A 22,681-nucleotide genomic window follows, 5' to 3' on the forward strand; every position below is an offset into this window, starting at 1 on the left:
GTTCTTTCTCGCGGAAGTAATTGGCTAGGTTCCAAGGTTCCCTCCCCTAGACCGAGTACAGAATAATTTGTCTGCAGATAGTTCTGTTTGAGGAACCTGGGTCACAGATAATTTATTACCTATGATAAACGATCCTACAACATGCAAATCTCTCTCATGAATATTCATTGTGGATATCCCCAAAATCTGGCTGGCTGCCTCCAGGACAAGTTTGGGAACCAATGGTTTAGGCAGTAAGCTAGTATATATGCATATATGTGCATTAAGGCATGTTAGCACCTAAGTTATAGAACTGTTCCCTCTGTGTCCGATTTTGTATCAAGGGAATATATTTATTTTTTTATGATTCTATTCAGCTAGAACACGGTTTCTGAACTCAGTCCTCAGAACACTCCAAGCTGGTCAGGTTTTCAGGATATCCACAATGAATATACATGTGATAGATTTGCTGTCACGTTTTCAAAAAGCAGGAACTAGGTTTGTGAGCCCTTGGGCCACTGTCAAGGAGCGGCAGTGGCAGGCAAAACCACCCCACACAGGGATAAGGCAGAACTCTGACAGGGCCACATAGACTTCACCTGCGCTTGACCACTGTACCTCAGGAGTTGAGCCCCTGAGTGCAAGTGGCCGGCAGGACTTACCGGACAGGGCTGGAACTGGATACCAGCAGGATACACACAGGGACTAGAACACACCGGGAGGCTAGGCAGAATACTAGACTAGGACTCTCAGACAGACAAGGGACAGAACTGAAAGCTGCAAGCAGCCACTGAAACAGGGAACAAACACTGGTAGACAAGAGACAGAACTGGAAGCTGCAAGTAGCCACTGAAACAGGGAAAAAGCACTGATAGATAAGAGACAGACTGAAAGCTGCCAGGAAGCCACTAAACAAGAAACATAGACAACCAAGAACTAGACAGAGAAAGACAAACAAGAAACAAGACTGGGAAACAAGCAATACAGTAAACAAGCAATACAGAACACAAAGCTACACAAAGACTAAACTAGAATCAGGCAAGAATATAGACTATAAACTGGACTAGGCAGAAGTGCACCAGCACCCCAACATACCAGGGACCTTAGACGATGCAAAGGCAAAGCATAGAGTTTCCAAATGGTTAAAAAGCCCAGCAGCAGCTGAGATTCAGCTGCCGCAATCACCAGGCAGCTAAGGGTGCTGTGCAGGCTCAAACAAGACAAGCAAGTCTGGCAGGCCGGAAGATCCGGACTGGACTGGGCTGAAGTCTGGAATGGGAAACAGCATGCAGAGACAGAGACAGAACTAACTCAGAAAGACCAGACAGAAGCCAGCTTAGAAGCTGACCACCAGAAATAAGGTAAGCCTGAGAGGGGTCACGACCACAGAAGTGACATTTGCATATAATGGAAGCAGTTCGTGCAAATTTCTCTCATGCATATTCACCGTGGATATCTCGAAAAGCAGACTGGCTCGTTGATTGCTGAGGATTGGATTGAGAACCCCTGACCTACAAGGATTTTTTTTTTTAAATGATAAAGTTCCTCTAATGCAGTAAATAAAGCAGGTTTACTTTCCATCTTATCTTGTCTGTTCCTGGAGAGTTAATCCTGGTATAGCATGTAAGATCTGTGAGCCTTAACTTTGCACTTTTATAGTTTCTAAATACCGGTTTTGAATTTTGTGTGTGGCTATACTCTTGCTAAGGGACTCCCATTATTGTGGAGTATAAGGATTGGGGGTTTTCACATTTCTTTTGGATGTATGTTTGCGTAACGCCTTTTTTTTCATTTTCATGCATTTTTTTTCCCCGTTTATCGATTATATGAATTTATTAAAATAAACCGCACAGCTGCAATCTGTGTCAATATATTTTCTTCTTTAGAAATTGAACTCCCTGTTCCTGGTGACTTTACACCTGGTCCAGCACCTTGGAAAGGCAGGGTCAAACCAGTTCATGAAATATACCTTTTTTCAAAGTCTGAGGTTCACCCAATAAACTGTTCTCTTCATAGTTTTATAGAAGCTCTCTCATGGCAGTATTGGGCCCAGCTGCCAGCATTTAGTACCTCTATTGCGTTATTTATTACTGCCTCTGCAAATAAATTAGTCTGGCGGTAAATTTAGTAACTCAGCACACACACAACAGCTTAATAGCACTGTTTTAGTGTTCCACATTATAAATGAGTCCCAGCATTTTATGCCTGGATTATTTTGATGTCGCTTAGGCCTCCAGTCCATAAAAATTCCGATGAGTGTGAATGGTTAGACATTTGCAAATATTCAGGGGCCCTTTTACAAAGCGGCGGTAAGCCCACCGTGGGCTTACCGCTCGGTAATTCGGAACTATCGCCGGCTCAGAGCGGGTGCTGGCGATAGTTTTACCCCCCAGCATGCGGCATTTCTGGGGATAGAGGAAAAATATTTTAAATCGGGCAGCACTGGTCGGTTACCACCAGGTTAACGTAGGAGCCCTTACCGCCACCCCAATGGGTGAAGGAAAGTGCTCCCTTCGCATGGCCACAGAATAAGTGCAATCTTACCACATGGCCATTTCTTTTTTTCTGCCTTTTACCCACTGTGGTAAAAAGGGCATCAGCACAGGTCAAAAACGGCCCCTGCACAGGGTCCTTTTTACTGCAGGTTAGTAAAAGAGGGGGCAGTTGTATAAATGGTGCACAAAAATGTGCGCCCAAAAAAATAGCTTTAAGTACGATTCTATAAAGAGCCCACGGCCTTTATAATGCTTAGCGTAGATTCCTGTGCCATGACTTTCGGTGCCAAACTTGCGCCTGCTGAAACCTGGTATAAATACTGGTGCACGCGTTAGTCGTGCTGTCTCAGTATTCTATAACTACGCGAGCAACATTTTGGAATGCCTATGCTCTTTCCATGACCACACCCCCTTTTAAGATACACCCAATGGAGGTAGGTCACCAGCGTTATTGAATAGCGCACAGCCAGATCCATGTGCAAATTTTAATTGGTGCCAATTAACATCAATAATTGGTTCTTAGCATCCAAACTGTTGCTGTTTCTGAGCTCGTTATTTAATTTATTTGCACGCACAACTCAGGCGCATGCACAAATCTGGGCACCGGCTTGTATGGAATTCTCTCCAAAGGTATTTTAATCTTGTTCATAATTTCTTGCACACCTCTGAATATTTGAGATTTGACGTCTTAATTAGTAAATAAGTACATAGGTGTTGCCATACTGGGACAGACAAAAGGTCCATCAAGCCCAGTATCCTGTTTCCAACAGTGGCCAATCCAGGACACAAGTATCTGGCAAGGTCCCAGAACAGCAAAACAGATTTTATGCTGCTTAACCTAGGAATAAGCAGTGGATATTCCCATCTTCATAATGGCTTATGGATTTTTCTTTTAGGAAATTATCCAAATCTTTCTGAAACCCTGCTAAGCTAACTGCTTTTAATTATGAAAAGTTCTATTATTTCAGATTTTTGGGTGCAATTACATCATAAAGTCTATGGGAAAATTCTATAATTTGGTGCCTCCAGTTAAGCATGCTGATGCCATATGTTGAACACCGGTTCTATAGGATAATCTGTGCTTCAAGATGCTAGCATAAACCCAGGCAGGCATAAATTGACAAGCCCAAGTGTGTTATTCAATGTATGTAAAGTATAATATTCTATACATTTTGCACATAAGTTGGAGACACATCCATGCCCCTCCCATGCTCTGCCCACATATATACCCTCCCCCCTTACAGTTACATGCTAAGCACTTACATGATACCTTACAGAATAGTACATAGTCGGTTACCACCAGGTTAGCGTAGGAGCCTTTACCGCCACCGCAATGGGTGACGGAAAGTGCTCCCTTCGCATGGCCACAGAGTAAGTGCAATCTTACAGCATGTAAGTGCCAATTGTCTCTGTATTAACATGCAACATATGCACAACTGAAGTCACCTCTATCATATCTCCCCTCAGCTGCCTTTTCTCCAAGCTGAAGAGCCCTAGCCGCTTTAGCCTTTCCTCATAGGGAAGTCGTCCCGTCCCCTTTATCATTTTCGTCGCCCTTCTATTCACCTTTTCTAATTCTTATCTGAGTCCCAGGCGATATTCAGCTGGGACCTATATAAGTTTATCCAGGCATAGGCAGGACTACTGCATATGGCCAGTGCCTGTATACTGCCAGCAACTCCCTGACTCCATCCCCAGACTGCCCTGGCACTACCCAGGCAATGCTAAGGTGGTCAGGGCTGATAGTTAGTGGCATGGCCCAGTTAAGTACCACTGAATATTACTGGATGTCTAACTCAGTGTGGTTTAAGTGGACAAGAGCACTAATTTCAATGCTAAAGTCTTTACAGTGTTAATACTAATGCAAAACTCGTAATGCCAGCAGCACACGAAGCTCCTAAATGCAGTTATTTATTTTTCATGCAGATCTCACCGGATCCAGTGGAACTATGCTGGGATTTGATGCCATGAACCTCCCTTCAGAACTTTATAAATATGGGTCCTGGATTCAACTCTCTCTATATAATTCTTATACAATAACTACAAATAGTGGAGGAGTGGCCTAGTGGTTAGGGTGGTGGGCTTTGGTCCTGGAGAACTGAGGAACTGCGTTTGATTCCCACTTCAGGCACAGGCAGCTCCTTGTGACTCTGGGCAAGTCACTTAACCCTCCATTGCCCCATGTAAGCCGCATTGAGCCTGCCATGAGTGGGAAAGCGCGGGGTACAAATGTAACAAAAATAAAACAGATACTATTGGAGATTCTACATGGAATGTTGCTACTATTGGAGATTCTACATGGAATGTTGCTACTATTGAGATTCTGTTGCTACTATTGGACATTCTACATGGAATGTTGCTATTCCACTAGCAACATTCCATGTAGAAGGCTGTGCAGGCTTTTGTTTCTGTGAGTCTGACGTCCTGCATGAACGTGCAGGACGTCAGACTCACAGAAGCAGAAGCCTGCGCGGCCACATTGGTGATCTGCAAGGGCCGACTTCTACATGGAATGTTGGAATAGCAACATTCCATGTAGAATCTCAAGTAGTAGCAACAGTGGAGGAGTGGCCTAGTGGTTAGGGTGGTGGACTTTGGTCCTGAGGAACTGAGTTTGATTCCCACTTCAGGCACAGGCAGCTCCTTGTGACTCTGCGCAAGTCACTTAACCTTCCATTGCCCCAGGTACAAATAAGTACCTGTATACAATATGTAAACCACATTGAGCCTGGCACAAGGGGGAAAGCGCAGGGTACAAATGTAACAAAAAAAATCAAATTTATTGACTTCATAGCAGTGCCAACCCAGCCAGTACTAGAAAATCTAAAACAAGAATAGAACTTTGGCTTTTTTTTTTAAGGCAGAGAGCACAGCGTTTGCCTCTCTTCTGAAGCACTAGACCAATAAATGTGTTCTTTCTAAGAAGAAATATGGTCATATTTTAAAGCATACTGAATTCCTACACCGTAACTGATTTGACTAAAACTGATATTACTTCTCCTAGATTTCGCATTTAAAAAAAAATGCAAAATAAAATAATCGAGACCCTCGAAGGTGCTGGCAGAATCCAGCAGGGTATGAAAAATCAGCAAACAGCCCATGTGGAAAAAAAATCAAATATCATTTTAGGGGCAAGATTAACTGAGCAATTTTCTAGCCAAGACTGTGTAATTTAAATTTAATTTACTGTGTATGAAACTGCTCTCTATGACTGGCTGCTGAGACAGATGTGAAAAGAAAGCCAGATATGTCACATTAATCAATCCCAATGTTTTGTTGGTTTTCTCCCATTTGCTTATAAACTTTGGGGGGGTCTTTAACTAAGGAACAATAGCGTTTTTAGCTCACCCTAAATATTAGCACGTATCTTAATAAAACAGGCCCTTTATTTGTAACAAGAAAGACTGCAAAAAACAAACCCCCTCAAAAAAAAAACACTACTACTATTGAGACAAAAGATTTTAGTATCTATAGCTGTAAAAGGCTCATTTTCGAAAGAAGAAAACATCCAAAAAGTGTCATAAAGCAGCATTTGGATGTTTTACTTCTCAAAACGTCCAAATTGGTATTTTTAAACTCAATTTTGCAGATGTTTATCTATGCAGCTCATCTGCAGTGCGTCCAAGTCACAAGGGGGCATATTGGGGGCCTTTCAGGGGTGGGATGAGGGTGGGTTTAGGGCATTCCATGTAAGAAAAACATGGTGAAAATCCCTGTGCATAGATTTACACGCACTGGGCCTATTCTATAACTACACGCGTAAATTTTGGAATGCTCAAGAAACACCCATTTACACTTAGTGAGCTGTGTGCATAAATTCAAATTTTTGCCAATTAGTGTTCTTTATTGCTTGTTAAGTGCTGTTATCAATGCTGATTAGCTTGTTAAGCCAATTACGTTATGTGCATTGTTATAGAATGCACTTGGATTTCAGCGTGGAATGCTAGGCGTGATATATAGAATCCAAGGGATAGTGCTGGGATCCGTGCCCAACTCTGGGCATGAGGATTTACACCAACTGAAACCTGGTGTAAATCGTCATGCGTAAATTAGGCACAGATCTCCCGAATCCTAAAATAGTGCACGCATCTTTAGTGAATGCCCCGACCTGCCGATGTCCTTCCCTTAGCCACGCCTTACAAGCGCATCTTTATAGAATAGTACTTAGCAAGATGCATGTGTAAATCCAAATAACATTGATAGCACCCAATTATTGGTGCTAATTGGCTTGTTACACTAATTAAATTGAGCATGCAAATGGGACATACTCCCAACTTTTCATGCACAACTTTGACCACTATATATATATATATATATATATATATATATATATATATATATATATATATATATATATATATTTAGATTTTCAGTAGTAGCTATATACATGGGCATAGTTTGACTGTTTCATTTGGGGGGGGCAAAGGATGGGGCGGGGCAAACATTGTTGTGCCAGCCTTTATGCCAGCCTCAAATGTCATACTCAGCTCCATCACAGCACTATGCAGGTCCCTGGAGCAGTTTTTAGTGGGTACTGCAGTGCACTTCAGGCAGGCGGACCCAGGCCCATCCCCCTCCACCAGTTACACTTGTGGTGGTAAATGGGAGCCCTCCGAAACCCACCACAAACCCACTGTACCCACATGTAGGTGCCCCCCGTTACCCTTTAAGGGCTATGGTAGTGTTGTACAGTTGTGGGGAGTGGGTTGGGGGGGGTTGAGGGGCTCAGCACAAAAGGTAAGGGAGCTATGCAGCTGGGATCAATTTGTGAAGTCCACTGCAGTGCCCCCTAGGGTGCCCGGTTGGTGTCCTGGCATGTGAGGGGGACCAGTGCACTATAAATGCTGGCTCCTCCCACGACCAAATGGCTTGGATTTGGCTGGGTTTGAGATGGCCGCCATTAGTTTCCTTTATCGGCAAAAAAACAATGGCGGCCATCTCTAACGCCGGCGATCTCTAAGGGCAGGCCAAATGTTGAGATTTGGCCGTCCCCGACCGTATTATCGAAAAGTAAGATGGCCGGCCATCTTGTTTTGATAATACGGTTGGGTATGCCGCTTTATGGGGACAGCCTTAGAGATGGCCGCCCTTATAGATGGCCAGCCCCATTCAATTATGTGTTGCTGTTCAGCAGTTTTCCCAAGAAAACAAGAAAAGACCCTATCAAGACTTCATTGAGGCAACACGACCAAGGGGCCCATTACAATATAAAACACAGTTTATACTCAAAAAGCGTTTGAAAATTACCCCCGTTATGGATATTCTGATAGCCAGTTTTATAGCCTCAGTTAAAACCGAATCTTGGAATACAGGGTTTTCAGTCTATTCCATTTTGAGATATAAAGTGGAAAGACAGTAGCATCAAATTAAGCCTTTGGCTCATTTGATTAAGGATTTGTAGTAATAATCCAACCCTCTAAAGCACAGGCATCTAGTAGAGAGAAAAAGAATCAATTTCTAATCACAAACCTAAGAGCGGTCTACCAGCCAAGGTAACAGCGCTTGAAAAATATCTAAACTGACTGTTAATAGCAAAGTTTAAAAGCTCCAAACTCCTTTCAGACAAGTTTATTGTTTTTCTATTGGAGTCGAGCACACTGCGGGATTCATAGTACCATCCTTTCCTACAGGAATAAATACTTGCTGAACTTCCCATGGCTCTGTTTTAATCAAAAAACAGAAAGGAGTTGTTTTACTAAGGTGTGGTAAAATCTGGGTTTAACACAAGACCTTCCCACACATTAAATCCAGATTGAACATGGCATTTTTCAGGGCTTTTTTTTCTTTTAAGTGCAGGTCATGTGCTAATGTTCTCTTTAGCGTGTGGTACCTGCAAAGAATTAACGAGGAAGCACGTACCATCTCCTATTAAGGAGGTGCTAAGTTCTCCCGTATCGACTCTGCGTTATCCGGTTAGCAAGCACTAATCATAATGCACTAACCAAATAACACGGGTACGCCCACTCTCCACCCATGCATGACATGCCCCCTACTAAAAATATTGTTAAATATAGATAATGCTCAGGTTAGCACAAACAGGCGAATTCAGTGCCGTAGCGAGGGCGGCTGACACCCGGGGCGGGTCGCCACTTTGCACCCCCCCCCCCAGGTGCAGCACGGCATCCCCCCTCGGCGCGCACCCCCCCTCCAGCGCGCACCCTCCCCCCCGGAGCGCATTCTTACTTACTTTAGAAGCGAGCGGCGGGCGGGACGGCCGATCCGCCCCTGAGTCCACGTCGCTGGGAGCTGCGTCGGCTCCATTGGTTCCTTGCTCTCTCTGCCCCGGAACAGGAAGTAACATGTTCCAGGGCAGAGGAAGCAAGGAACCAACGGAAATGACACCCCCCCTGAGGTGTGCACCTGGGGTGGACCGCCCCACCGCCCCCCCTTCCTACACCACTGGGCGAATTACCACAAAACGCTTTAACATGTTCTGTGGTGGACTGTTAGTGCAAGCTGACTGTGCAGTAAGGGCTTAACATCCTATATTAAAACAATCCCAAGGAGATTATACACAAAGGGAGTCATTTTATAACTCATTGTGGCAGTATGGACAAAATTCAATATACAGCACCTAAAAATCGGCACTGAAAAAACCTGCGTTTAATAAAGTTTGGCGTGTTTTATAGAATACACATAGCACCCATCCCTATGACTAACATTTAGGCTTGACCATTTCCGCAAGCTAAAAACCTGGTGTAAATGCCCGCACCTAACTTAGGCACAGATTGCGCGTATTCTATAACAATACGCATACTTTTTAGAAATGCCCATGACCTGCCTATGCCCCTCCCATGGCCACACCCACTTATGAGATCAGCATGTTAGAATTTATGCACACCTGTTTACAGAACACGTTTAGAAAGTTGAGTGTGTAAATTCTAATTAGTGCCAATCAGTGCCGATAATTGATTGTTAGTGGCCAATTGTTAACAATTTAACAATCCAATCAGCGCCGATAATTGGCCACTAACAATTATCACTGTGTGTGCAAATTAGCAACTTTAGTCACCATATACAGAATCTGGAGGTACGTGCCTTATTTATTGACATTGCAAAGGCTAGTTGAACTGGAAACTGTAGTCTTTTGAACTGTGTCTGATAGATACAATAAGAGGAATTTTAGGTATAAAAACGTGCTGTCCTTTGGCACAACCTGTCAAGACTGTAGCTTCAATAACGTGTAACATTAGAGTTTTAAGAGTTAAATGCGTGCCATTACATGGCTTTGAATCATTTAGATTTCATAGCAGTATGATTGGCGAACCAATTTTTAAGTATAGTTGATGTGGTGGCATTCCTGGTAGATCGAGTGAATTTAGAAATTCAACCGGATAATTTACAATGTCATCAATACCTTGCATTGTGTCAATGGACAAATACTCTTTAATTTCACCTGGTAGTACTTCTTGGATTCCGTTGTTCACTTCATTGACGTTTAAGTTTTTTGGAGCTAGAATTGCTTGTTCACATAACCATTCGTGGTTTTGATAAAGATTTGCAATGTTTGGAGTTGCAGAACTACCAAGGTGGAAAAGAATGGCAGTATCCCACGAAAATCACAGGAGCAGACAAAGGAGTGGGAAAAGAACCAGGCTCTTCAGAAAGCAGACCGGAGATGTCCAATATTTTAAGTACTCTTTATTAAAAGAAGATTCAACAAGGCACCCTGTTTTGGCACTGAAGAAGGCACGCCCAATGCCAAAACAGCCTCTACATCTGTTCCCCCCACACACAATCATCTCCTAACATCTCAACATCTTGTCTCTCCAAGGCGTCCAATTCCCTTCAGCATCAAACCCCAAACCAGCATAACCATTCTGCTTATTGGGGGGGGGGGGGGGGGGGGGGGGGGGGGGGGGGGGGGGGGGGGGGGGGGTGGGGAGGAATTCCTAGCACATTATCAAGGTGTTGATTGTTGCTCAGTCGAGGGGGGAGGTGGATGTTGCCACAAAAGGAGTTGATGCTGCATGGAGGGATCAGAGGCTTTGGGGGAGGGGCACCTATGCAGGACCCTCCACAGGAGGAGCAGCAATTTTAGGGCACCTGTAAAAAAAAATGCCTTATGTTTGTAAGTTTGGGAAGCTTCCAGGTGCCCTTGGCCTGGATTGGCTGCTGTCGTGGACAGGATGCTGGGCTCGATGGACCCTTGGTCTTTCCCAGTGTGGCATTACTTATAGACACGCGGCAAAATGAAAATTGCTGCGCGTCCATTTTGGGCCCGAGACCTTACCACCAGCCATTGACCTAGCGGTAAAGTCTCACGCGGTAATCGGGTGGTAATGGCCTACACATCTCAAATGGCACTTGGCGTGTGTCCGAAAATAAAAATATTTTTCAGACGTGCGTATCGGATGCGCGCCAAAAATGAAATTACCACAAGACCCACGTGGTAGTCGGGCGGTAACTTCATTTTGGCGCACGTTGGGCATATGTAGACGCTTATGAGGCTCAGTAAAAGGGATCCTTAGAAAGCTGTTCTTACATATATGTATGTGTGTTTGTGGGGGGGGAGGGAGTGAAAAAAGATTTCCTCCTATTTGTTTTAAAAGTATTTCCATGTAACTTCCTCGAGTGTCCCCTAGTCTTTGTACTTTTGGAATGACTAAAAAATCGATTTTGTGGACTTCAATCATATCTCCTCTCATCAGTCTCTTTTCCAAGCTGAAGAGCCCTAACCTCTTTAGCCTTTCCTCATATGAGAGGAGTTCCATCCCCTTTATCTTCGAGGGCCTGAATATTAGAATAATCGTGATGCATTTAAAAACCAAATTGCATTTCATGGTGGCAAGCACTCATTTGTGAAGTAGAAAACTGGGCACAGAAGGGATCTTTAAACTACTAAAGCACAGCTGCAGCCAAATATTCAGGGCTATTTAGCAGAATGAAGAGTTGTAAAGCCAATAAACAAACATACACTATTGCCTTAATGTGAGCAGTCAGAACTATCCAGCCTTCATCTTCTATATAAGATAGCTACTAGAAATAAATATGGATTTTATGTATTTATGCTTCTTAGATACCGTGATATCATGGAAACTCTAAATGGTTTATATTATCATAAAATAATACTTACATAGTGAACGGAAGCAGGCATTAATATCAAGGGATGCAGCTTTATTAGCATTATTTATGCATGTGACAGCATCTGAGTCAATTCAATTAAATAACCCCCCTCCCCTTTATCCTAGTTGCTCATCCACCACATCCGAACAAGGTGTACTACCCCTACCTTCATATTTTGGTGAGATTAGTTGGTCAAACATCATTCTCGTCCAGGCCCAACTACAGCTCTGCAGGAGATTCTCACCAGGTACAGCTGTACCCAGTCCAACTAACAGCTCCCAGTGTGTTCCTGTGTTGCCTGAATCAGCCAGGAAAAACTTACCCAAACATGTAATGACGTAGCTAACTTACGTCAGACGAGGGCGGGCCAAGGAGGAAAGAAGGGAAGTCCCGAAGCCAAGCGATCAGCTGTTGCCTGCTGCGGCCGGTGCAGCGCCTTCACACAGGGGTGAGAGGCGCTGTGAGGGCCCGGTGACAGATGGAGGGGGGCAGGTGGAGGGGTGAGCGGCGGTGACGACCTCAGGTGGGGCGGCGGGGCGGGGCTACAGGGGTGCAGAGGATGGCGGGGAACCTGTCATTTCAAGGGAGGGGGGAGCGGCAGCGGCGGCCTCGGGGGCGGGGCTGCAGAAAGCTCTTTCAATGCAGGGGGGAGTGGCGGCCTCAGGCGGGGGGGGGGGGCGTTGGAAGGGAAAAAAGAAAGCAGTGCTCATCAGGGACGTCCTTGAAGGACGTCAATGTTAGGCACAGACAGGCGCAGCTTGGTTTTTTTTTTGCTTTCCAACGGCAGCCCCTGCCTAACGAGAGGTGCAGACCTCACGTTAGGGTTTCCACCGTAAGGGGAATCGGTAAACGTTAGTGCATATCATTATAATAGCCTTGCAATATGCGGGTCATTATAATGATTTGCATTCCGTTTTCGTTAGCTGCTACCGTGATCGGGAAATGGCATTTGGTGCATGCTAAGGTTTACTACTTGCTCGTTAATGCCTCGTTATTGGCTCATTAGAGGCTCCTTAAGTTTAGTGCATCTGGGCCTCAGGGTATCCCTCAAACACAGCAGGGTCCCAGTAAGTGACTGAGACTCATTGCTGAGACTTGCATTCTAAAAGGCAGCTATTAATTAAACAAAATTTCATCACCCAAAATATGGACAGTAATGAGGTGATAAAAATATCTAGAAATATCCTAAACCCAATATTGGTAGATGCGATGATTGCTTTGGGAATGCAGCCAATTATCAATTTGATTTTTACCTTCATAAAGCTGCAATTCTGCAATGAATGTGCCTCCATTTCAGCCTTCAAACTAGACTAAGTCAGTGAATTAAGGTCTACAGTAGCCACAAGACAAGTGTAGCTAAATCTTTCCTGATGGCATTGATCAGCCACTGACAAGACCATCTGCCCAGGCCAAACTGTCACTCAGAAACACAATAAACACATCAGTGTAGGCATCAATCTAGTGTCCTGAGGAAACCATATAAAACAGTCTCTAGCAGTATTCCTCACTGATCATATCACTGCTCAGAGATACTAAAAGCCTCGTTTTGCTTAGGGGGTTCAACCTTGTATTCGCATTTGCCCGGTATTCCACCAAAGCTTCTGCTCAAGGCAGAGCCTTTTGTAAACCACATATAAGAACGCCTGCATACAGTGGACGCAGCGATTTTGCAAAAAGTATAAGTAAAGAAAGAGGGCGGCATCACTTAGCAGTTTCCACTTAGAAGTGCTGGCACTTACAGTGACCTTATTTCAAAATAATATATGTATCAGGAGGGTATTTATTAAGGTGCAGTACGGTCATATTGTGTGTTATTAAAAAAAAAAAAAAAAAAGTCTTTAGCCGTTTTCAAGTCCAAACTCAAACCCCACCTCTTTACCACTGCTTTTGACTCCTAACTCACTTGCCCTGCCCTTTATCCTCACCTCTTTATTCCCTTACCCTTAATTGTTCTGTCTGTCTGCCTGTCTTATCTAGATTGTAAGCTCTTTGAGCAGGGACTGTCTTTTTTGTGTATGGTGTACAGCGCTGCGTATGCCTTGTAGCGCTATAGAAATGATAAGTAGTAGTGGTAATAATGTAGAAGCCTGCCCTTTCAGATCAGCAATGAGGCCGCGCAGGCTTCTGTTTCTGTGAGTCTAACAGAAGCCTGCGCGGCCGCATTGCTCATCTGCAAGGGCAGGCTTCTACATGGAATGTTGGTAGTGGAGGAGTAGCCTAGTGGTTAGTGCAGTGGAACATGGGATGTTGTTACTATTTGAGATTCTGGAATGTTGCTACTATTGGAGATTGTACATGGAATGTTGCTATTCCACTAGCAACATTCCATATTTAGATTGTGAGCTCTTTGAGCAGGGACTGTCTTTTTCATGTATGGTGTACAGCGCTGCGTATGCCTTGTAGCGCTATAGAAATGATAAGTAGTAGTATTTTCCCCTTAACCCAGGTTAAAATATAACAACGTGCATTATATTACCATAATGCACACTAATTTATTTTACCACAGGATACACAGTAATGAGATCCAAAGCATGGAAAATGCATGCAAAGCACATCACTACTATGTACATTGAATGATGTTATTCCTGGGCGGGGGTACTGGGCCACTAAGCCGTGGTCTGATGCTCTAGGGTCACTTCTTACAGGAGCCAGCTAATGTACATTGAAGGTTCCCCTTCCTCTCAATGCACCCCTCAATCACATATACCCTGATTCAAAGAGTGCCCCCCCCCCCTCAGCACATATCTCCCTTATGATGCCTGCCATGATACTCTCCTTCCCACATGTCTCCCAATATACCCTTCTCCAATGCCACCTTTACCCAACTTCTCTCCCCAAACATCCTCTCGTATGTACCCTGGGCCTGTAGAGTCTAGTAGGGAAGGGGCAGAAATGATCCCCAGTTGCTCCTGCCCGTGCTGGTGCCAGGTTCAAATTGGTCCTGGCAGCCTCTAGCAGTAGTCTCATGGTACTACCACAAGGGGTCAAGCCTGCTGTAAAACTGGTGCAGGCCAGGCCAGGGCTGTCTCAGAAACTGCTGTAAACTGACAAATGACAAGTCTTGATAGACCCGATGCACCATCACCACTGTAGAAATGGACAGAACCGGTCTACCTCTTCTGCCTGCCTCCCTCACCGACTGCCACAACTAAACCTCCTGTAGGCCTCAGAAATGACAGCATTGGACTGGAATAAAAAGCAGCACAACCGATGCCTCGCGCTCCGCAGACAGCAGAGCCAGCAATAAGCCCCACATATGAATCTTAAATACTGCCTCCCCCACTCCAACAAGAAAACACCCATGAGGCTAATGTCAAAAAGGACTATTGTTAAAAAACACCAGCTGATACCTCCACTCCAAAGACTATAGACCACACCCAATCTGAAATGAATGGCCAGTTTGCCACCAAAGTGCAGGGTCAGGCAGTAAAAAGGGGGAACCAAGAATGCCTTGATCTGTCATGTTGGGCACAAAAAAGAGCAAACTTTCATATGGCCCCTCATTTATTTTCCCACAAGGTTTCCTATCCATGATTTCCATGTGGTAAAATCACAAACCAGCAGCAGGAATCTTTAACACCACCCAGTTCAAACCATAATGGTTGTCATGCAGAAAGAGTTCACTGGGGGGGGGGGGCTTTAAAGGTGCGTTAGCATTTTTATTAGTGTGCGCTAAACATTAGAGATGCCCCTTGTAAAAGGCCCAATGGATAAGCTTACAAAGTGATCTTTCACACCCAGGACCCAGTCTTGCTGTCTTCCACACTGATTTCGCATTTTCCAAAGTACTTTCCAAGCAAGAATAATCTTGAGTTCTAAGACTGCATCTACTTTAGTATGAAACACAAAAGGCTTTTAAACAATCCATCATAGTATAAAATGCCCCACATAAAATGAAGCCACGGGGGAGATATCGCCATCCTCAGCACTTCCTTATCTAAATGACCTAACTTCTCACTAAAGCTTTATTACCAAACCATTTCTTAAATTCTTTAAAATTCACTACAGTGTCGCTCTCACGTTCCCCTAACAATCCACATATTTACAGGCTAGCTTAATAGGTTTTTTTTATATATATATATATACTGTAAATGCTGTTACCATATTCATTTCCTTGTATGCTTAAAACTTTACATGCTATAATTTAAATGCAAATTAAATGCATGGGTTGTATATCATTATTGTTCAGAACACAACCTTTACACTATGCCCCGATATTTAAACTCCATGGTCAGCACTGCTTTAACTGCTGACAATGTCTTTTAGACTTATATTGAGATATTCAGGGCTGAGCCATACCCAGATACCGGTGCTGAACATCAGGGCCACCGAGAGGGGGGTGTAGGGGGGGGGGGCAAAATTCCTCGGGCCTCCAAGGGGGGGCTCGGCGCCGGAATCTCTCTCTCTCCTGCTCCTGACGGGACCAGAGTGATTGCGTCCCGACAGGAGGAGAGAGAAAACTCCGGCTCCGGGCCCCCCTTGGAGGCTGATGAGGACCCAGATCTTCCTCCAGCACCGCTCTTCTGCCCATTGCTGAGCGGCTGCTTTTCCTCTCAGGCGTGAATGCTCAGTTTTGAAACCAAGCAGCCGCAGGGGCAGGCAGTCGTCGCTGGAGGAAGACGACATCTTCTGCTGGTGGGGCCTGGGATCCCAGCCAGCCAAGGAATTTCAGCAGTGGCATTCATTGGGGAGGGGGGTAGCAGCGGGGGATGGCAGTGTTCGGAGGGGGGACGACAGCGGATGACGATTTGGAGGGGGGGGGCAGCGGCGTCCCTGCCCTGGGCCCGGCTCAGTCTCTCAGCGGCTCTGCTGAACATCAGGGTATGAAACGGCTGCCAATAACTTGATCAGATAGATACCCAGATGCTGGTACTGAATGTTGGCTGAACCCAGATAATTTTAGGCTTCCACCCCCAGACCACACTGGCATTATGGTGCCGCTGATGGAGTTTCCGACGGACATGTGTATATTTTCTCCTGAAGAAGCACACATGAAACTCAGGCTGAGTTGAGGAAATGAAAGAGGTAGTTATAAAGAGGGTTTTTGATTTGTGTTTTATATTTTGGAGCACATGGACTTTTGGGACAGAGCTGCTGATTTAGTCTGCAAATTTGGGATGATTTAGGATCATCATTGAGTTGTTTATGAGTGCCACACGCACTAATCTGGATTATAAAACAAGTAAAATGTTCTGAGGATTTTACATTTGTTCAGTTTATTTTATTAGCGTGATCATAGTATGAAATGAATACAGATAACAGGGAACAAGTAAATGAATTATGTTTTGAGAATTGTATATCAGTATCGACATTGAATTATTGTTCTTTGCCCTAATTATATATCATGTCCTTGGATGCAAAGAGAACAAGATTAGTGTGATGATGGTTCTCTATCAGCCAGTCTCTTTTTAACCCTTTAGTGTCCAATGTTCCCATCAAACAGTTCCCATATGGCTTATTACGGGAACATTGGACACTAAAGGTAAAAGTGAACTGAGCACTTTTCACAATCATGACATATCACATCATTATTATTATTACTTTATTATTGGTATGCATGAGTATGAATGGAATATAGGAATGCTTTATTAAAAAGGTTCTGTACTTGTGAATTGTAGATTATCCAGATAGTGCCAGAATGGCCAGTACACATATTCAGAGGCATTAAGTATATATAGCACCAAAAGTTAGGTGCTGGAAGTGTGCTGATCCAAGATCCATGTGTACCTTAATGAGGAACTGGGCACTAATTGGCCACTTAATCGGTGCTTGGTTTATTTATTTGTTACATTGCTTCCCACATTTTCCCACCTATTTGCAGGCTCAATGTGGCTTACATAGTACTGTAAAGGCGATCGCCAAGTCCGGTATGGAAACAAATACAATTTGATGTTAGGTCGGGTAGGTTGCTATATTCAGGTACATAGGGATCGAGGGTAGTAAGGAATATATCATGTCCAGTATAGTCTAAGGTTTTGCTGTGTTGCAGAGTTGATGCATCTAATTTATGTCGGTGGAGAATGCTTTTCTGAATAAGTAGGTCTTTAATGATCTCCTCAAGTTTAGATGGTCGTAGATTGTTTTCACAGACTTTGGCAGTGCATTCCAGAATTGTGTGCCTAGTTGCATGCATGAGTTAGTTTGTATCTGAGTCCTTTGCAGCTTGGGTAGTGATTGTAAGCTCCTTGAGCAGGGACTGTCCTTCCATGTTAAATTTTACAGCGCTGCGTAACCCTAGTAGCACTTTAGAAATGTTAAGTAGTAGTAGATTCAAGTAGGTACGTGGTGCTTTGGTTCTGTTTCTGGTTGGGAGATCGATCATGACGACCATATATCCTGGGACTACATCGTGGATAATCTTGTGGACCAAGGTGCAGATTTTGAAGGTGTACATAAGTGCATAAGTAATGCCACACTGGGAAAAGACCAAGGGTCCATCGAGCCCAGCATCCTGTCCATGACAGCAGCCAATCCAGGCCAAGGGCACCTGGCAAGCTTCCCAAACGTACAAACATTCTATACTTGTTATTCCTGGAATTGTGGATTTTTCCCAAGTCCATTTAGTAGTGGTTTATGGACTTGTCCTTTAGGAAACCGTCTAGCCCCTTTTTAAACTCTGCTAAGCTAACCGCCTTCACCACGTTCTCCGGCAATGAATTCCAGAGTTTAATTATGCATTGGGTGAAGAAAGGTGGTTGAAGGTGGTTGAGGTTTTGCACAGATCTCACCTGCACACTGTTCAATAACTTGGCGCCTAACTTTTCCAGCGCATAACACAAAAGGGGATATGGACATGTGAGGGGCATAGGTGGATCATGAACATTCCCAAAAGTTAGGCACCAAATTATAGAACAGTGTTGATTATACCTGTTTCAATCAGGCATAAGACCGACACCCAAAGATAGCCACAACCTGTGTGTTGTAATCAACCGAGAATGACAACATCCATCTCCTCATCGGCCAAACAATACTATTATTTTCTTAAAGCTTCTTAAATGTGTTTATACTCATAATGCAATTTGTAATGCAGTATTCAACTTTAGCTTCAACAAATAATAATGTTTCACTTACCTTTGTAAAGAAATTTCCTTAATTGAAAAGGTGCTGGTCAGGGGCCGTATTGTCCGACATGAATGTTTCGCTACTAGTGCTGTACCAAGGACTAATCCCCTAAAAATGGGTGGGATTTAATTAGCATATGCGATCAGCACGTAGTATTTAATAAGATAGATGACGCCGACATTTTTAACCATTTGAAAATTTGGTCTGGTAAGACTGGTGGCATTATGCGACAGGTAATGACTTTTCATTGGAATATCAATAATAAGAGTTTTTGAATGCTATGTGGAGAATTATTAATTATATTTTGCTCTGCCTCTTTAGGGGATTATTACTCCTAGTGATAGTAGCATGAGACTACTGCTAGGGGTACCATTCTTGGAGATGGTACCAGCAGAACAGGAGTGACTGGAGATTGCTCCTACCTGAAGACCACTGGACCACTAGGTACTGGGCTCATAAGCCCAAGAAGATGGTGGGGGCCCTTAGAGGGATGTCATCAGGGGAGGTGGGCTTTATCAGGTGGTGGGGGATGTTCTGTTTTGCTCCAGTAGCTCCCCTCCCTGCCCATCTTCAAGTCTTTGCTTAAAGCCCACCTCTTCAATGCTGCATTCGGCACCTAACTCTTACCTTTCAGGAATTCCAGACTGCCCCAATTTGTCTGCCCCTATCGGTCTGACTGTTCACGTGTCCTTTACATTGTAAGCTCTTTGAGCAGGGATTGTCCTTCTAGGTTAAATTGTACAGCGCTGCGTAACCCTAGTAGCGCTTTAGAAATGTTAAGTAGTAGTAGTAGTATATTTTGCTTAAGGTGCAGGCATTATGATATCTGTTACCCAAGTCCTTGGAATAGAGCCACGAGTGTCACTATGGTATGGCATGGAGTGACAAATGCCAACCCCCCCACCCAAAAAATACCCCCCCCCCCCCAAAAAAAAACGCTCCTTTTTAACATATTTATAAATGACCTAGAGATGGAAGTAACTAGTGAGGTAATTAAATTTGCTGATGACACAAAGTTTTTCAAAGTTAAATTTCGGGAGGATTGTGAAAAATTACAAGAGGACCTTACGAGACTGGGAGACTGGGCGTCTAAATGGCAGATGACTTTTAATGTGAGCAAGTGCAAAGTGATGCATGTGGGAAAGAGGAACCCAAATTATAGCTACGTCATGCAAGGTTCCACCTTAGGAGTCACGGATCAAGAAAGGGATCTAGGTGTCGTCGTTGATGATACTATGAAACCTTCTGCTCAGTATGCTGCTGCGGCTAAGAAAGCAAATAGAATGATAGGTATTATTAGGAAAGGAATGGAAAACAAAAATGAGGATGTTATAATGCCTTTGTATCGCTCCATGGTGCGACCGCACCTCGAATATTGTGTTCAATTCTGGTCGCCGCATCTCAAAAAAGATATAGTGGAATTAGAAAAGGTGCAGAGAAGAGCGACGAAAATGATAAAGGGGATGGGACGACTTCCCTATGAGGAAAGGCTAAAGTGGCTAGGGCTCTTCAGCTTGGAGAAAAGGCGGCTGAGAGGAGATATGATAGAGGTCTATAAAATAATGAGTGGAGTTGAACAGGTAGATGTGAAGTGTCTGTTTATGCTTTCCAAAAATACTAGGACTAGGGGGCATGCGATGAAGCTACAATGTAGTAAATTTAAAACGAATTGGAGAAACTTTTTCCTCACTCAACGTGTAACCCTAGTAGCGCTCTAGAAATGTTAAGTAGTAGTAGTAGTAGTAGTAATTAAACTCTGGAATTCGTTGCCAGAGAATGTGGTAAAGGCGGTTAGCTTAGCGGAGTTTAAAAAAGGTTTGGACAGCTTCCTAAAGGAAAAGTCCATAGACCATTTCTAAATGGATGGGGGAAAATCCACTATTTCTGGGATAAGCAGTATAAAATGTTTTGGACATTTTTTTTGGATCTTGCCAGGAATATGTGACCTGGAATGGGCACTGTTGGAAACAGGATGCTGGGCTTGATGGACCTTTGGTCTTTCCCAGTATGGCAATACTTATGTACTTAACACTAGTCTGAGGTAAATTTGAAACAGCCATTTTCCAGGTGCTTGCTAAACAGTGTGGAGGCCGAAAATGCTATGATATTTTAGCCTGAACTTTCTAAACCTTTATTTGCTTATGATGTGTATCGGTGCTACCATATTTTTGCGTGCTTATGATCAAATATAGATTCATTTTAATGTACATGATAAGGCCTTCTTACATAGCCCATTATTTGTAGAATGCAAACAGGTCCTTAAAGTATAGCAACAGTTTATTGTATAGGCTCCATAATACTGGAATAGCTAAATGAGAGAGTTTACTATAAACATTCTATTTAGTCTTTGGCTCTTTCTAAAATTTGATCTTCTTAACAACAGAGGTCATTAAACTGTCTAACCTTTTCTGATAGAACATCCAGAAGTGAGAATAAAAGCTAGTTTATTTGCTGGTAATAAACTCCTTTAAATCTAAGCGTGACTCATTCTTGATTAGTTTTATTGGATTGACTGCCATGGAAATTATACAATGTAATGAAAAGTGGACCAAGGCATGTAATGGAAAAAGCAGAATGGAAATTAATAAAATAAAGACACAAATTGTAATAAATTATTTGCTTATAAGCAATCAATGACTAGATTCTAACTTGTATACTGAGAAGAATCAGCCTGCATTATTTCACCACTCATAGTAAAACACGATTCTTATACTATAGGGTTATGTCAGAAGCTCTATTCACAACTTGCACATACCAATATCTATATATGGTGCCTTAAGTTGTGCGTGCTAACAGGGCCATGCCTAGGGTCTCCGGCGCCCCCCTGCAGTTGGCCCCGCCCTCGCCCCCTGCAGTTGGCCCCGCCGGCGTGCCCCCCCCCCCCGAAAACGATCGCTACACTACCCGCCCTCTTTTCCCCAGATCCTTTTCCTTTTTGTTTAAATTTACCTCTCCGGCGCGCGGCAGCGTAGCGTTAGTGAGAAGGAGGCGGCGCTCCCTCGCCCCGACGTGTCTTCTTCCCTTCGCTCAGTGTCCCGCCTTCTTCTGATGTCATTTCTGACGTCAGAAGAAGGTGGATCCGAGCGAAGGGAAGATACTGACACGTCGGGGCGGGGGAGCGCCGCCTCCTCACTAACGCTATGCTGCCACGCGCCGGAGAGGTACATTTAAACAAAAAAAAAAGGACAAGGATCTGGGGAGAAGAGGGCGAGGTAAGCATGGTGCGTCGGGGCACCCCCCAGAGGATGGCGCCCTCCTGCCATGCTTACCTCGCTTACCGTGTCGGCACGGCCCTGCGTGCTAATTTGGTTGCATACCCAAATAGCGTACAGCTTAATTAACAAGCCAATCAGCACTGGTAATTGGAGTGGAGGAGTAGCCTAGGGGTTAGTGCAGTGGACTTTGATCCTGGGATACTGAGTTCACTTCCCACTGCAGCTCCTTGTGACTCTGGGCAAGTCACTTAACCCTCCATTGCCTTGGTACAAAATAAGTACCTGAATATGCAAAAACCTCAGAAAGGCGGTATATCAAGTCCCAGTTCCCTTTCCCTGTTTGAGATTCTGCATGGAATGTTGCTACTATTTGAGATTGTACAGGGAATGTTGCTATTCCACTAGCAAGTAGAAGTCGGCACTTGCAGATCACCAATACGGCCAAGGGCCACGCAGGCTTCTGTGAGTCTGACGTCCTGCAGGACGTCAGACTCACAGAAGCAGAAGCCTGCACAGCCTTCTACATGGAATGTTGCTGGTGGAATAGCAACATTCCATGTAGAATCTCCAATAGTATCTATTTTTTGTTACATTTGTACCCTGCGCTTTCCCACTCATGGCAGGCTCAATGCGGCTTACATGGGGCAATGGAGGGTTGTGACTTGCCCAGAGTCACAAGGAGCTGCCTGTGCCTGAAGTGGGAATCGAACTCAGTTCCTCAGGACCAAAGTCCACCACCCTAACCACTAGGCCACTCCTCCACTCCATTAATATAGAACAAATATTCATCAGCTATGCACTGGAAGATATTTGGAACTGCTACCCAAGTTCTATGACAGGCAAGTAGGATACACAGCCACTAAA

The 22,681-nt window shown here is 44.1% G+C and overlaps 1 protein-coding gene across 1 annotated transcript in view; it reads right to left on the reverse strand.

Moving 5' to 3' along the window:
* NRXN1 (neurexin 1) overlaps positions 1-22,681 on the reverse strand; it is a 2,115,739-nt gene that overhangs the window by 189,012 nt on the left and 1,904,046 nt on the right. The window lies entirely within an intron of this gene.

The sequence above is a fragment of the Microcaecilia unicolor genome, chromosome 3, assembly GCF_901765095.1.
Source record: "Microcaecilia unicolor chromosome 3, aMicUni1.1, whole genome shotgun sequence".
In the NCBI taxonomy this organism is placed as follows: domain Eukaryota; kingdom Metazoa; phylum Chordata; class Amphibia; order Gymnophiona; family Siphonopidae; genus Microcaecilia; species Microcaecilia unicolor.